At 37.3% G+C, this 14958-nt stretch overlaps 1 protein-coding gene across 20 annotated transcripts in view; it reads right to left on the reverse strand.

Annotated features, from left to right (window-relative positions):
- Positions 1–14958, reverse strand: part of MAP2 (microtubule associated protein 2) — a 285330-nt gene that overhangs the window by 144657 nt on the left and 125715 nt on the right. For 16 of the 20 annotated variants that reach the window (XM_043444919.1, XM_043444916.1, XM_043444925.1 and 13 more), the window contains one exon: positions 791–858. The gene's annotated coding sequence lies outside the window, so the exon portion shown is untranslated. Of the gene's footprint in view, positions 1–790; positions 859–1146; positions 1503–14958 lie in introns of those variants that run through there. The other 4 variants (XM_043444910.1, XM_043444909.1, XM_043444911.1 and 1 more) reach the window with 3 other exon arrangements.

Here is a 14958-nt window from a genome sequence, read left to right on the forward strand (position 1 = left end):
TTATTGACATGAATATACGTTCAAGTCAAAGCTCATCTTAAAGAATTAAGGAAAAGGTAATACTCATAAATGGCATCTCCAATCAATATATATCCTGGTGCTGAATTTGAAAATTCATATTTTTCATGGAAGGCATAAGGCCCAGGATCAATGATTCAACTGCTTTAATGACAAGATGAAGGATTACTTTCTTATGCTGTCAATGCTAAATAAAACATATAAAATCAGTTCTTTCAATAACAAACAACCTCAGCCTTTAAAATAATACAGTGCTAAAGACTAAATCATCAGAGAAGAAGTTAAAATATTTTATTCGCAAAACCCAACAATACTGAGTCATTCCTGGGAGTCTCTAGCGCTCATTCCACCTGGGAAGGGCAAGCCATTTCATTTAGGCATTTAAAAAATATCACTTATTAGCAAGATTCCTTCAGATAAAATCATTACTTGGTATATTTCTCTTAAATTCAAGTTATTGAATTTTTTATTAAGAGAGAATTTTGGACATTTTTTTAAGTTGTTACAATGATAGAAATCCCCAAATAAGCCAGAAATATTGATATTTGCTAACAACTTGCAACACAGACAAAAAACACAATTCTTTAGACATCTTAGAATCAAAACAGCCTTGGATAATGGCATTCTCTGCAAAGCAAATCATACATGCTATAGACAATGATCAGCGTAGGCTTAAGGATAAAAGATCAAGCATAGAGGTTAATTTAAATAAAACATTCGAAATCCTCCCTGATTTTCCCTCATTTAAACACCCAAACAAAACATGTGGTACCTTTTAATTTTCTGAATGAGTAGTTTCCAATCAATGTTTCCTCGATTAGAGACAAGAATCTGAAGGATCTACCGAAACAAAAGAAAAAAATTCATGTATAGATTTATTAACTCAATATTGAAAACTGTAACTCACCAGTAAGCAAAAGCATTCTTTACATCCAGATATGAAATCTACGTCTTGAGATCTGTAGCACAAAAAAACGCAGTACTTGATTTTTTTAGGAAGCTCGGTAAGGAATTTAAAAGCATTTCACTTTGAGATCACAAAAAGCAGATCCTTTGGAAAAAAAAAAGGGGGGGATTAAAAAGAGAGCACAGTAAAATGTGAAAAAAAAAAAAAACCCAAACCATTACCAGCGCCTATGCAGCGATACCACCCCAGCCTAGCCTTTGAGAACTGCAGCAGAATCCTTGTCCCGGAACATGATCTCCGCGGTCTGGCTCAGGCTCTCTAGCTCCAGACAGACGCAGTCTGCAAGCCACCAGCTCCTGTCTGTGTGTGTCGGGGAAAGGGAAGCTGCAAATTAGAAAAAGTCCCCGCAGTGGCGAAAAGGAAAATAAGGCGAGTGGGAGAGGGAGAGAGAGCTCACTAGCCTCAGAATTTTCGAGAATGATGACAAGCCACCGGGTGCCGCCATCATTCACTGACAATAAGATGCAGTCCTGGCTTATGATTTAGCGGTTTGCACAGGGGCTTCTGGTATCAAATGCCTGACAGGCATCTTAATTGCGTCCATCCAAGTGTGTCCCCAGGAGTCGAGTCTATAAGCCTATGAATGTCATCATCTGTTCTCCTTTGTGTTAATGCCACACACACACACACACACACACACACACACAAACCCCTGTGCTTAAACAGAGAAATTGTTTGCTGGCATATAGGATTACAAATAAGTTGGGCCCCACAAACTGGACATAACTAAACGATAGTTTATAAGAATTTTTATCATCTGCATTTATGACATCAGAAAGATTCTTTGATGTTTTGTCATTGGCAGATCATTACAATAGTTTTAAAACTGAGTATCACATATTGCTTATTCATAGTACAAATAAATAGGTTCATTAGAGAAATGCGCACAATTACGTATATTTTCTTATGGAAAATTTGATCCCCTTGTAACTGCGATAATTACGCCCTTGGCAATGGTTTCCTTACAAGGGAGAATGCAGCAAAAACAAAGAGGATTAGGAAACCAGGGTTGATGTGTGATTTCTGGAGGCAATCTATAATAATTCCTTTCACATACAAAGGCAAAGAGAGGTAGCAACCAGCTTGAGCAGTGAGACTTTACACTCCCCCAGGACCAAGACAGGGAATTGAATCTCTGGCATAATCAGTATCCCCTTTATGTTAGCAACTGAAATTAACAGTTGAATATCCCTGTTTTATAGTGTCCCTTATGTAGGGAGGTTAAATATGAAATAATTCCCAGCATTTATTTCATGGACAAAAGGGATGGGGGGAAATGTTAATAAATAAATTTTTATAGCATTGCTAGCTCTCTGCATCAGTGAATGGAGCAAAATTCCATGTGTACCAAAAGGGCCGGCTGCAAAGAAGGTTGCTGGGAGGCAGCATCACCATGGTTACCGGAAACAGAAAGTAGGAAAAAAATAAGGTGATGATAGAGGAGATGGAAGGAGAAGCTACAGTGGAGGAAATCCAGAGACAGAATGATATGTTTCATTTTTTTTTTCTTTCTGGAAAGAATTGTCTCTATCAGTTTTTCATATTAGATTTTGAATGTGTTAGGATGAATATGCATTCTGTATCAGTCACCTTTCTTCTCCATTTTTGGATCACTAGCTAATTTTGCTTTCAGAAGTTTGGTTCTTTTGTATGAGATGGATCCTAATATTCCTTGCCTCTGACACTATCCTGGATTCCTGGACACCACTCAGCCTAGTCCACACCCTTTGTTTCACAGGTGAGAAAGCTGAGGCCCAAGGAATCTGACCAAGGTCACAAAGCTGGCTGGAGATCCAACAGAAACACCATCCTAGTCTCCTAGTTCAGGTCCCTGTTTTTCTTCTCTCAACAAGTAACTTTCTTTCTGTGCTCTCTTCCATTCTGTCTGCAAGCAAAACAGATTCCAGAAACATCCTTTTGTCTGTGATTTTGTAAGTCTTCTTTTATTTGCTAAAGCAGTGATCCTCCTCTTTAAAACTCTGCATTGCAATCATTCCAAAGACCAGCTTTGCTTAATAGCTATGCTGTACTGTACTCCACGTCTAGGAAACTGGAGTAATTATGTCACTGCTTTTCCTTCATTTCCAGTCTGGCAATCAGATGAATAAAGCATGATTGCCCTGTTGTGAACCTATCTTGTTGAGCCTGAACTTAATCATCATATACTAAGCACTCTCTCATCCCTGGCATCATTCTTTCTGCAAGCATGAAATTGGGTAATCGAATTGAATCAGCTTCCCAAGGTTCCTCCTAGTTATAGACAATGTGAACCTTCCTGGGGTTACCAATAATGAAGCTGCAAAATTGAGAGCTCACATAAAATTGTTTAAAAAGGAAGGGAAAAAATACTCAAAGCAACCACTCGGGGGCGCAATATTTGTTAAAATCTTTCTGAGATATTCAGTAAAAAAAATTATGAGTAGGATTTTGACCTTGCGTTTATTTCCTTTCTAAAACATTCTTTCAATGTTCAGTTCTTATGAGTCATTGCTCTTAGGTTAACTCATTGATTTGTTGTTGTTCAGTCGCTAAACCGTGTTTAACTCTTTGATAAGTAGAATCATGCTGCTTTTTTTGACATTTTAAAGTATAGCTGCTGCTACCACTACTACCCTCTGCCCTCAGCATGTCAGCTATACAAGAAATTAATCACAGTAAAAAAATATGGTTACCTTAGGTAATAATTACAAGAGATTTCAGGTTTCAGTGAATCCTCCATAGTGGTTAGGATTTTTTTTTTCTTTTAAAAAAATGTCCCTTTATATATAATCTTTCTATGACATGACAATTTTTCTCCTCAGTGATTTTGGACATTAAGGTTATTTTTTCAAAGCAAATATTTTGTTTTAATATGCTGTCCTCTACTGTTCACTTTTAGGCAAGCAAAAAAAAAAATGATGCACAAGACTGTCATTTCTTGAAACATGAATCATATTTTATCAAGATCTCATAAAGCACACATAATGGTCTTGGTCAGTTTAAAAGTCAGCTCAGCTTCCAAAAATATTTAATACTCCTTGGGAATCATTTAATATTTGTGGATACTTGGTTCAGTCAATGAGAATGAGTAGGGATATTCTTTTCCTTTTCACTTTTATCATTTGTTAATGGAAGTATAACTTTGTCTTTTGTAAAATAAGCACTATATGTAACACAGAATTCTTTTTTTTAAGGTTTCACAATCACACTTTATAACTACTAAAGTTAGTTCTGAACTAACTAGTTTTCTGAAACCACACCATGATGCTACACACCAGTTATATGCTCATGTGTGTGTGCATGCTAAATCGCTTTAGCCCTGTCTGACTCTGCAATCCCATGAACTGCAGCCTGCCAGGCTCCTTTGTCCATAAAATTCTTCAGGCAAGAATACTGGAGTGGGTTGCATTGCCTTCCTCCAGGGGATCTTCCCCACCCAGGGACTGAACCCGTGTCTGTTACCTCTAACCTGCATTGGCAGGCGGCTTCTTTACCACTAGGGCCACCTGGAAAGCCCTTACATGCTCAGACCGAGTTCTTACTGGCCGAAGTTCTGAAATGCTGTGCAATTACATATGCCAGGAATCTGTATCACGTAAGACTCTCACTGGCCAAGGTTACAGAATTAGACAAGATTTCTTCAACCCAAAATTCTAGATTCACATAAAATTCTAACAAGCCAAAATTCAGAATCACAAAGTCCAATAAAACAACCTTCCCAAACCACATGAGATTCTTTTGATCAAGCATTCAGAATTACATGAGACTCCTATCAGAGAATGTTTCAGACTCATGCAGGATTCCTACAGGCCAAGGTGCATGATCAAGATTCCAGAATTACCCTAAATTTCTTATGGACTAGGCTTCCAGAAGCAGCCAATATTCTTATAAGCAAGTTTCTCAAAAACCCAGTGATAGCCAGGTTCCTGGAATCAAGCGTATTTTTTCATGCCAAGTTGTAAAACATAATTCTTGCCTTTAAGTATGTTCTACTCTGATAACACTAGACACCAGATAATTGAGAGGCTTGCATGATGTTTTAAATTTATGCTTATGAGCCTCAACTGTCATGTAGCACTATTTGCCGGTTCATTTAACCAATTTTAATGGCACATATTCATAGGATTTAGGTATGGGAAAAAAGGAGAACATTTCCTACTCAAGGAACTTCAGTTATATTGAGGGGAACACAGAAGTGAACAGAAATCTAAGTTCACAATTCTTTTTCTCACTTTGATGAGACATGCTATCTTTGCCCCTGGGTTATCTGCTTTATCTCAGGTCCTCATCTTTATGAATCCCCCAATCCCAAGTTCAGTTTAGCTTACCCCTGTGCTTCTTCTGGAAGATTCTCGGTTTTGTTCCTTATGGATATGGATCTGTGTATTTCTCTATCACCGTTTAAGCCCATTAGGAATGGATAATGGAGGTATTTCCTTCTTACTTCTTTGAAGTTCTTGGTCATATATCATTTTCCAAACTAGGACTTTTCTAACTACCATAATGAAAACTGCAGTCCTGTCCCTTTCGCAGCCCTTCATCACCTGCTCTCCTTTTCCCTTTTCCATAGCACTTACCACTTTCTATCATACCATAGAGTTTTATTTTTTATGCTTACTATGTATTACCTGGGGCTTCCCTGGTGGCTTAGACGGTAGAATCCACCTGTAATATAAGAGATCCACGTTCAATCCCTGGGTTGGGAAGATCTTCTGGAGAGGAGAATGGCTAGAATCCCATGGACAGAAGAGCCTGGGGAGCTACAGTCCATGGGGTTGCAGAGTCGGACATGACTGAGCGACTAACTCATTTCACTTTTATTTATTACCTGCCTCACTCTCTAGGTCATGAGGGAAGTCATCTTAACATGTTTGGCCCACTAATCTCTAAAGCAACACTAAGACAGTGCCTGGAATATCTAGCACTCAACAAATATCTTTTAAACAGTAAGTGTGAAAATCACAATATTATTGGATTAAGTTGGAGTATTTAAGGACAAGAGAAGTTTTTGGATTCTATATTGACTTCCTTGTTCTATATATTCAGTCTTCCTTATGAACATAGTCTTTTATTTATACTAAAAATCATTTTTTTTTCCCATGGAATCAATTTTTTTTGGTAATTTCCATGAAAAGATACACATTTATTTAAAACAGGGATTTGTCTCCTACTTTCTTTATATTCTGCAAGTACCTAGCATGGGACTATCAGCTCTTAAATATCAGCTGAGAAAGAGCTTGTTTGATAAATCATACTTCTATTGGTCTTAAATATGCTGTTTTAATCATTAGATTATTTAAATTAGAAAAATTAATAAATTAGTACTGTCTCATGGCCAAAATGCTTTGAAATGGCTTTCTGAAAACTGACTATAATTACTATAATCTGCACTTTAAAAATTAGTAAGAGAAATAATAATTACACTTTTACCTAGTACTCTTAAATTTGTTATTCTACATATATTTGGTTCTCTTGGGCATACACCTAGAAATGGAATTAGTGGGTCATAAAGTAGACATACATTCAACTTTACTAGATATTGCCAAACTGTCTTCAAAATTGTTAAAATCAATTTACACACCCACCAGCAGTGTATCAGAGTTTCGGTTGTTCTATCATTATAGCTTTCAACATCTGGAGAGCTTTTTATTGCCAACATAGTTTTTCAAGGGTAATGAGACTATGACTTAATGAGCTGAACTAGCAATTATTTTTCATGGTAATAGTAGAATATTATGGTGTCATTGGTTTAGAAATTCTTTGTTTACAATAAATTTTAGGACCTATTAGTGAACATTGTGGAAAAGGGTTTTGGGGTGAACATATATTTTAAAAATGTGACATGCAACCAAGGCTGCACATGATGATTATGTTTGTTGGATAAATGAGTTGTATGGGGATATTTTACTTAGAAGGGAGAAGATATTTTATACAGGGTTTTAATAAATTAATAGGCAACTGTGAAGTGAAAAACAATGAAGTGAAAAGCTGTGTAGTAAAATCTCTATCTTAGAAGTATATCAACAAGTCAAAGTATGACACGTCTGAGGCAACACACACCAAACTGCACTATCATGACAAAAGAATGAACAGTTAAGGTGCTTCCAAAACTGTTCCTTTCACACAAAGCCCTTGCTCGTTCATTCTCACCATAATTACTAGTTTACTTCTTTTTCTCCAACCCCAATCTTACACATCCTTTCTGGTCCATTTAAAATTCTGTCCTCTTTTTTTTTTTTTTAAATTCTGTCCTCTTTTACAGGGACTTTGTAGGTGGCTCAGTGGCAAAGCATCTGTTTGCCGATGCTAGAGATGCAGGAGATGGGCATTCATTCCCTGGGTCGGGAAGATCCCTTGGAGAAGGAAGTGGCAGCCTGCTTGAGTATTCCTGCCTGGAGAATTCCATGGAGAGAGGAGTCTGGCAGGCTATAGTCCATGGGGTCACAAAGAGTTGGATGTTACTGAGCACCTCTTTTACAATGGTTCCAGAACTTTTCCAGCCCACAGTGTCACAAAGCTCTTCCTCTGTGCTTGTGATTGGTCTCTTCCTATTTCCTATTTTTTCCTGATTCAGTCTTGGGAAGTTGTACTCGTCTGAGAACTTGTCTATTTCTTCTAGATTGTCCATTTTATTGGTGTAGAGTTGCTTATAGTAGTCTCTTATGATCCTTTCTATTTCTGTGGTGTCAGTTGCAACTTTTCCTTTTTCATTTCTAATTTTGTTGATTTGAGTCTTCTTTTTTCTCTTAATGTGTCTGGCTAATTCACAAAAAACCAGCTTTTAACTTTATTATTCTTTGCTACTATGTTCTTCATTTCTTTTTCATTTGTTTCTGCTCTAGTCTTCATGATTTCTTTCCTTCTACTAACTTTGGGTTTTTTCAAAGCTGTTTCTCTGAATTGCCATGATGCCAAAACAAAAAATAATTAACATGATACCAACGAGCAAGGAGATCCAAGCAGTCCATGCTAAAGGAAATCAGTCCCGAATATTCATTGGAAGGACTGATGTTGAAGCTGAAACTCCAATACTTTGGCCACCTCATGCGAAGAGCTGACTCATTTGAAAAGACCCTGATGCTGGGAAAGATTGAGGGCAGGAGGAGAAGGGGATGACAGAGGATGAGATGGTTGGATGGCATCACCGACTTGATGGACATGAGTTCGGGTAAACTCCGGGAGTTGGTGATGGACAGGGAGGCCTGGCGTGCTGCGGTTCATGGGGTCGCAAAGAGTTGGACACAACTGAGCAACTGAACTGAACTGAAACCATAATGCCTGATATTATATATGGCCTCTGGCTGGTCTTCAGTTGTTTATATGCAATTATTCTGATACAGACCAATTAAAAAAGCATATGACATGCTTCTCATATAAATTATTAAATTCCAATAATGTGCCAATCCCTTTGAACACATTATTTTATTCAATAACTCAGAGTTATGAACTGCCTTTCACAGCTGAGGAAACAGGCCCAGTTAGGTTTAGTTACATTCCAAGAACATACAGCTGGTAAGTAGTGAAGCAGAAATTCAGTCCCTAAACTGCTGAACTAATTAGTTTGTAATTCAGCTTAACACTTCCAAGGTATCAGAAATGGAGAAAAAAATTAAACATAGAATTAAGAATTTTCCATTTTTCTAGGATAGGTATTAAGACTTTAAACAGACTGTGTATTGTTCTAGGTGTGCATGAAAGAGCATTAGAAACAAGAATTTTGATTTTCAGAATTATTTCAAATTCCATCAGTTCATAGTTTAATGATGTATATGTGTGAACACAAACATTCCTACAGTTGAAGAAGACATCATAATTTTATTCACTATCTATTTGGTCTATTATTAGAGTGTACAATGTCACATCTGTGAGATATATGCTCATGTGTTTTTTAAAGTACTTCACTGTTCGACAATTTGAGTTTATTGTGTATGTTTTTAAATATATTGTTCCATTTAACCTACTTTAGAAGTACAGATTGTAATAATAAAATATCTCTCTTGGCCAATCATTACCCTCATTTTATTAGACAAAGTTAGAAATAATCAAATACCATGGTGAATCTTAAAGGTTACATCAAAGAACATTATATCAATTCCATATTACACAATGCATGTTTTGTTTAAATTAAATTTATTTATAGTCAGATTCTGCCTGTGGGCATGTTTCTTCCAAATAACTCCACTCCCTCCATCAAGTCTATCCTCAAATATTAACTTCTCAAGGAGGATTAACCTAACCATGATATTTAATACTGCAACCTGAAATTCCCATTATTTATCTTCTTTATCTTATTTTGCATAATACTTATTTTCTAATATACTATATAGTTTACTTATTTTTATTCTTTATTGCTTTCTCTTCTCATTCACTTGTAAGGTCCATGAAGGCAAACTCTTTGCATGTTTTGCTCACTAATGTATCCCAGGTACCTAGAACTAGGCCTAGTACGTAACTGGTACACAGTAAATATTCATTAAACTAATACCTATATGAACAAATAATTAAAATTATAACACTAAAACACATATAAAAACCATGAATTACCTCCTAAAAATTCTGAATTCTGAGCTTATCAGCTGAGAACATTCAGTTTCAGAAATCACTAGACTAAATCCTTAATGTAAGTATTTTATTTGGTTTATGTATTGGTTAACAAATATAAAGTTTTAGGCTTTTCATCTTTGGCACATTTATAGCCATTTTGAGTACATCTTTCCTTTAACTTTAGATTTTTTTAGTTATCTGTTTATCTATTTATTATGTATTTTAACAAAAATTATTCTAGTCATTTTTTTGCATGCTTGTGAATCCCTATTTAGAAATTACATTACATATTTCTCTTCATCTTTCCAATCACCTGAAAGTTGATACAAACTGCTTTCTTTCACTACTGGAGATACTACCAGCCTGTGGGGAAACATATTTATAAGACAAATGGGCAAGCCATGAAAGAATTAGTGTTGAGAAGTTCTCACTTCAAAAAATTTTCACTTGACAATCAGTCAAGCAGAATCATCTTCAGGACTTACGAATTTCTTGGCTGATCTTTCTGGAAGCATGAAATGAACCTGCATTTTATCTAATGTCTCCACAAGTAGGAACATTAGAGTTTAATGGAAGACTGGCTAAGGACACAAAATCAAATGATGCATTGCATGATATTAGATATAAAATCCTTATTTCTTTTTTAAAACTGCTAAAAGGAATTATTTTGTTTACTGTTCTCCAAGCTTTGAAGACCGTTATCTCAATATTCTAAATCTTTGTCATTCCTTAGTCAACAATTCGGAGAACTGGAGAGTTAGCAGTAATTGAGAGTTAAGCTAGGATTGCAAGGAGATACAACCAGTCCATCTTAAAGGGGATCAGCCATGGATGTTCATTGGAAGGACTGATGCTGAAGCTGAAACTCCAATATTTTGGCCACCTCATGCGAAGAGTTGACTCATTTGAAAAGACCCTGATGCTGGGAGGGCTTGGGGGCAGGAGGAGAAGGGGACGACAGAGGATGAGATGGCTGGATGGCATCACCGACTCGATGGACATGAGTTTGAGTAAACTCCGGGAGCTGGTGATGGACAGGGAGGCCTGGTGTGCTGCGATTCATGGGATCACAAAGAGTCGGACACAACTGAGCGACTGAACTGAACTAAAGCTAGTACTAATCCATCTGAATTCAGGTCAGTTCAGTTGAGTCGCTCAGTCATGTCCGACTCTTTGTGATCCCCTGAACCACAGCATACCAGGCTTCCCTGTCCACCACCAACTCCCGGAGCTTACTCAATCTCATGTCCATAAAGTCAGTGATGCCATCCAACTATCTCATCCTCTGTCGGTCCCTTCTCCTCTCACCTTCAATCTTTCACAGCATCAGGGTCTTTTCAAATGAGTCAGTTCTTTGCATTTGGATTGGATGCAAAGGACTGGATTTTCAGCTTCAGCCATCAGTTCTTCCAATGAATATTCAGGACTGATTGCCTTTAGGATGGACTGGTTGGATTTCCTTCTAGTCCAAGGGACTCTCAAGAGTCTTCTCCAACACCACAGTTCAAAAGCATCAATTCTTCACTGCTCAGCTTTCTTTATAGTCCAACTCTTACATCCATACATGACTACTGGAAAAACCATAGCTTTGACTAGACGGACTTTTGTTGGAAAAGTAATGTCTCTGCTTTTTAATATGCTGACTAGGTTGGTCACAGCTTTTCTTCCAAGGAGCAGCGTCTTTTAATTCCATGGGTAGGCAGTCTTTAACCTTAACACCACTGGATTATTCTGAAAGCTTTGACTTCTGCAAGCTTCTACAGCGTTTTCCTGCAATGTTGAGCATTTACAGTTCAAATTATAAAATGTCTACTGTGGTGGTAAATAAATGCAATGTCATATTGAAATGATTTCTCAAAATGTATATTATTATAAAAATTTATTTTGTTAATAAGCCAAAATTCACATTCCAAAAATTTATGAAATTCATACTTATTTTCTCTGCTATTTAGAGGCGAGTACTCTTGGGTGATTGCTACCCAAGATATGAAATGTCTTAGTCCCTCTCATTCCTTTTCCTTTAGTCCTTTTACCAGGGGTACATTACAAATGGGAGGAGAGTATTAACTGGGAATATTGGGCTTCAGAGCTGGTGCTAGTGATAAAGAACCCACCTACCAATTTAGGAGACATAAGAGACACAGGTTCAATCTTTGGGTCAGGAAGATCCCCTGGAGGGCATGGCAACCCACTCCAGTATTCTTGCCTGGAGAATCCCATGGACAGAGGAGCCTGGCAGGCTACAGTCGCTGGGTCACAAAGAGTTGGACATGACTGAAGAGACTTAGCATGCACACGTATGGGTTATTTAGTTACCAGCAGCTTAAATAAAACAGCTTGTCAGAACTACACACGCTTTGAATATCTACAATACAATCAATGGTATATCTAAACGTGTTTTAAGATCCTAAATCCTCCTATTGATTGGAACCAAAGAACATAATGATGGATATCAAATCCCTTGAGTGAAAAGAAAGGGGAACTGGAATGGAGAGTGGGGGCACTTCTATGTTCCTTATCATCAGATTTCTAAGCTATAAAAGATACTAGATAAAAGACATATTAGCTTTTAAATTAAAAGGAAATATTCTACATGATCAATGAATAAATGAATATTCTTTCTTGACAATACCATCAAGTTTGCTAAAAAGAGTTCACGTGGAAAGAATTCTAGACGGCAGTATTAGAAATTATATTAATATTATATTTATACTACCTTTTTCCATAATTTTGTGGCTTTTTTCCTCTTTTGCTTCTAATAGCAAACATATAATTAAAGAAATAAGATTTGATTATATTTAATATTCTGGGAGAATTAACTCAAGATATTTTTCTAGACATTGTTCATCTACTGTGACTTATTTTTCAAATGGAGTGTGACAATATGCTCTTTACAAAGGTAGCCATTGTGAATATCTGGGCCAACAAATGTGTCTGGAGAGAAATTTTCACATCCCTAAGGCCACTAACTGTTTTCTTAAACCGCCACATTCCACACTGTTTTTTGTTTCCTCCCCTAATCTTTATGCTTTGCCTACCCCTTCCCAACTCTTCCTTCTCCTTGTACCCCAAAGGCAGAGAGAGCGCTGTTATGTAAACAAACTTTCCTCTACCAAAGTCCTGCGATTTCAAGTTAGTTGAGGGCAGATTCCATGGGTTTTACACCATTTTCTCTCTATAATATCTAATAGACTCTTTCTTGCATTGGTGTACAAAAATAATGTTATTTCATTTTTTTCATTCAAGGAAAAATTGGAACTGAAGATGGGTAGAAAAATATGAGGTTATTGCAGTCACTGTACATAGTACTAAGCATGGGATTTGTTTATTTTGAATCCAGCAGAACTAAAGAAATAAAGGGAATAGAATACGCAACTTACAGATACCTTCAGCTGAAATGCCTGTAGGCAAATAGATGCCATATTAGAAAAAACCAGAAGGTGCCTCAATGACAAGTTTCTCTAGATAGCAAAGACTGACTGTAATTTTCTCATAGTTTCATATTTTCATTTGGAGCTGCTCAATAAAATGTATGATTGATTGGCTGACGAGAGAAGGGGAAGTGAAAGCTATGTTATATGCACACAGAACGCACAAAGGGGGACTTTGAATAATTGGCAGTCAGGACTTTCCATTAGAAGGCAAGTGCAATGAAAGAGAAACTTATTTTACAAGGAAAAATTAGAAAGGAAAAAAGAGCAGGGAAAACTGAACTTGATAAAATAGCACAGAAATGCTAAGATGGACTCAGTGCTATGCGCATAACCTGGAGAAAAGAAGTAAATGAAAAATAGTGGTGTGTATTAGGAGGGTTAAGATACTCAAATCACAAGGGGAAAAGGAAGAACATGGGAGAAAGGTAAAGAAGGATTAGAGGACCAGGAACTTTAGAAGCAAACAGGGTTTCATTTATAAACCAGTGAGCCAGTCTGACAGGTGAGGCAGGCTGAGGCACTTGAAAGATCTCATTCAACGGCTGGCATTACCGAATGCCCAGCTGGGTCTGAACAAGAGTAGTTTTAAACAGGGACATTGTCTAAGGAAATCTTAAGTTTCATGTGCCCTCTAATGCAGCCTTATAAATCTTGAACAGCATCAATATATTCACCAACCACAGGCAATCAGCGTTACTCCAGAATTTGCTGGACACAGCAAGTCCTTGATAGGGAATATTCTAATGTGGATGGCTGGCCCTCTGCTCAGGATTTACATGTATTGATGACATGCAAATCAGTTTAGTGCAGCCTCATCAACAGCATAAATTAAGTGCATCCTGTTGTGGGGATCATCTTGGAAACAGAGAATGTCACCTTCAGTATGCCTATGGTCTGGAGACGAGCAGTCAGTCTGTGAGTGAGGGAGAGTGAAAAACAGACCAAGAGCATCTCCTCACCACTGCCTGGCTGCCTGCATGCTTCTTTACATTAAATGCCTGACTACTCACATAAAATAGCTTGGCTCGAAATAATTTTCTTTTTAACATCCATTCAGAGACAAGAGATTCAAAAGTAGCATTTTGATCTAGAATCCCTGATACTGCAGGTAGGCAAATCATAGGAGAAGACAATGCTCAATTCTAACCTTTGTTTAAAGAGTGCATATTTCATTAACAAATGATACCCTCTAGCATTGGACACATGCTTTGTATATGAGTGAGGATGGATTTACAACTTCCTGTTACACATTCTAAGTAACTTAGTAAATAAAGGGCTAAAGGCTCCAGTGAGAAAAATCACAAAATTGTATGACAAACATAAGGAAAAAAATCCTTTGGTTTAGGAAATACTACCTGTGACTTAGAGTTTTAAGAATATATAAACCATGCCTGGAAACAGCTGATTAAAGGAAATCCACATACAGTTCACTCCACAGAGTAAAGACATTTTCCATTGAGTTTGCAATTGCTCTCAATACATGTTATCTAGCCAGCTTATTGGACACCATCAATGAAAAATAATCTTTAAAGTCTGGATTTAATAACAGACAAAAGAAAATGAAGAGAGTATTCCTGAGGCCTAACGACATGTGGACTGGTCAAGTGTGTACCTGTGTGAAGTAGATGAATGTGGCGGTCTACCATGCCAGGGATTGAAGACACAGAGGTGCTTATAGTGAAGGGTAAGGACAAGTCATAGGTGTTTGGCGGAGAGTTGGGAGTTGTGTGCAGCTGATGGAAGCTGTGAACTCCGTAATGTATGACAGTATTGAACGGAAATGGTATAAACAGAATGGCATCTCTACCAAGGACAGAGGAACATCAAGCATATTGCAATGAGGGTATATGGGGAGCGGAGAAGAGAAGTGGAGGTCAGAGATAAAAGGGCAAGTTTAAAATAATGTGAAGCAAGAATAAGGACTCTCATGTTCTGATGATCAGGTACCCCCCAAAACGAAGACTATGAAGAACTCAGTTCTTTGCACTTGTGTTTCACAACAACACCAGCAATAAC

Source organism: Cervus canadensis, chromosome 24 (assembly GCF_019320065.1).
Source record: "Cervus canadensis isolate Bull #8, Minnesota chromosome 24, ASM1932006v1, whole genome shotgun sequence".
Lineage (NCBI taxonomy): Eukaryota > Metazoa > Chordata > Mammalia > Artiodactyla > Cervidae > Cervus > Cervus canadensis.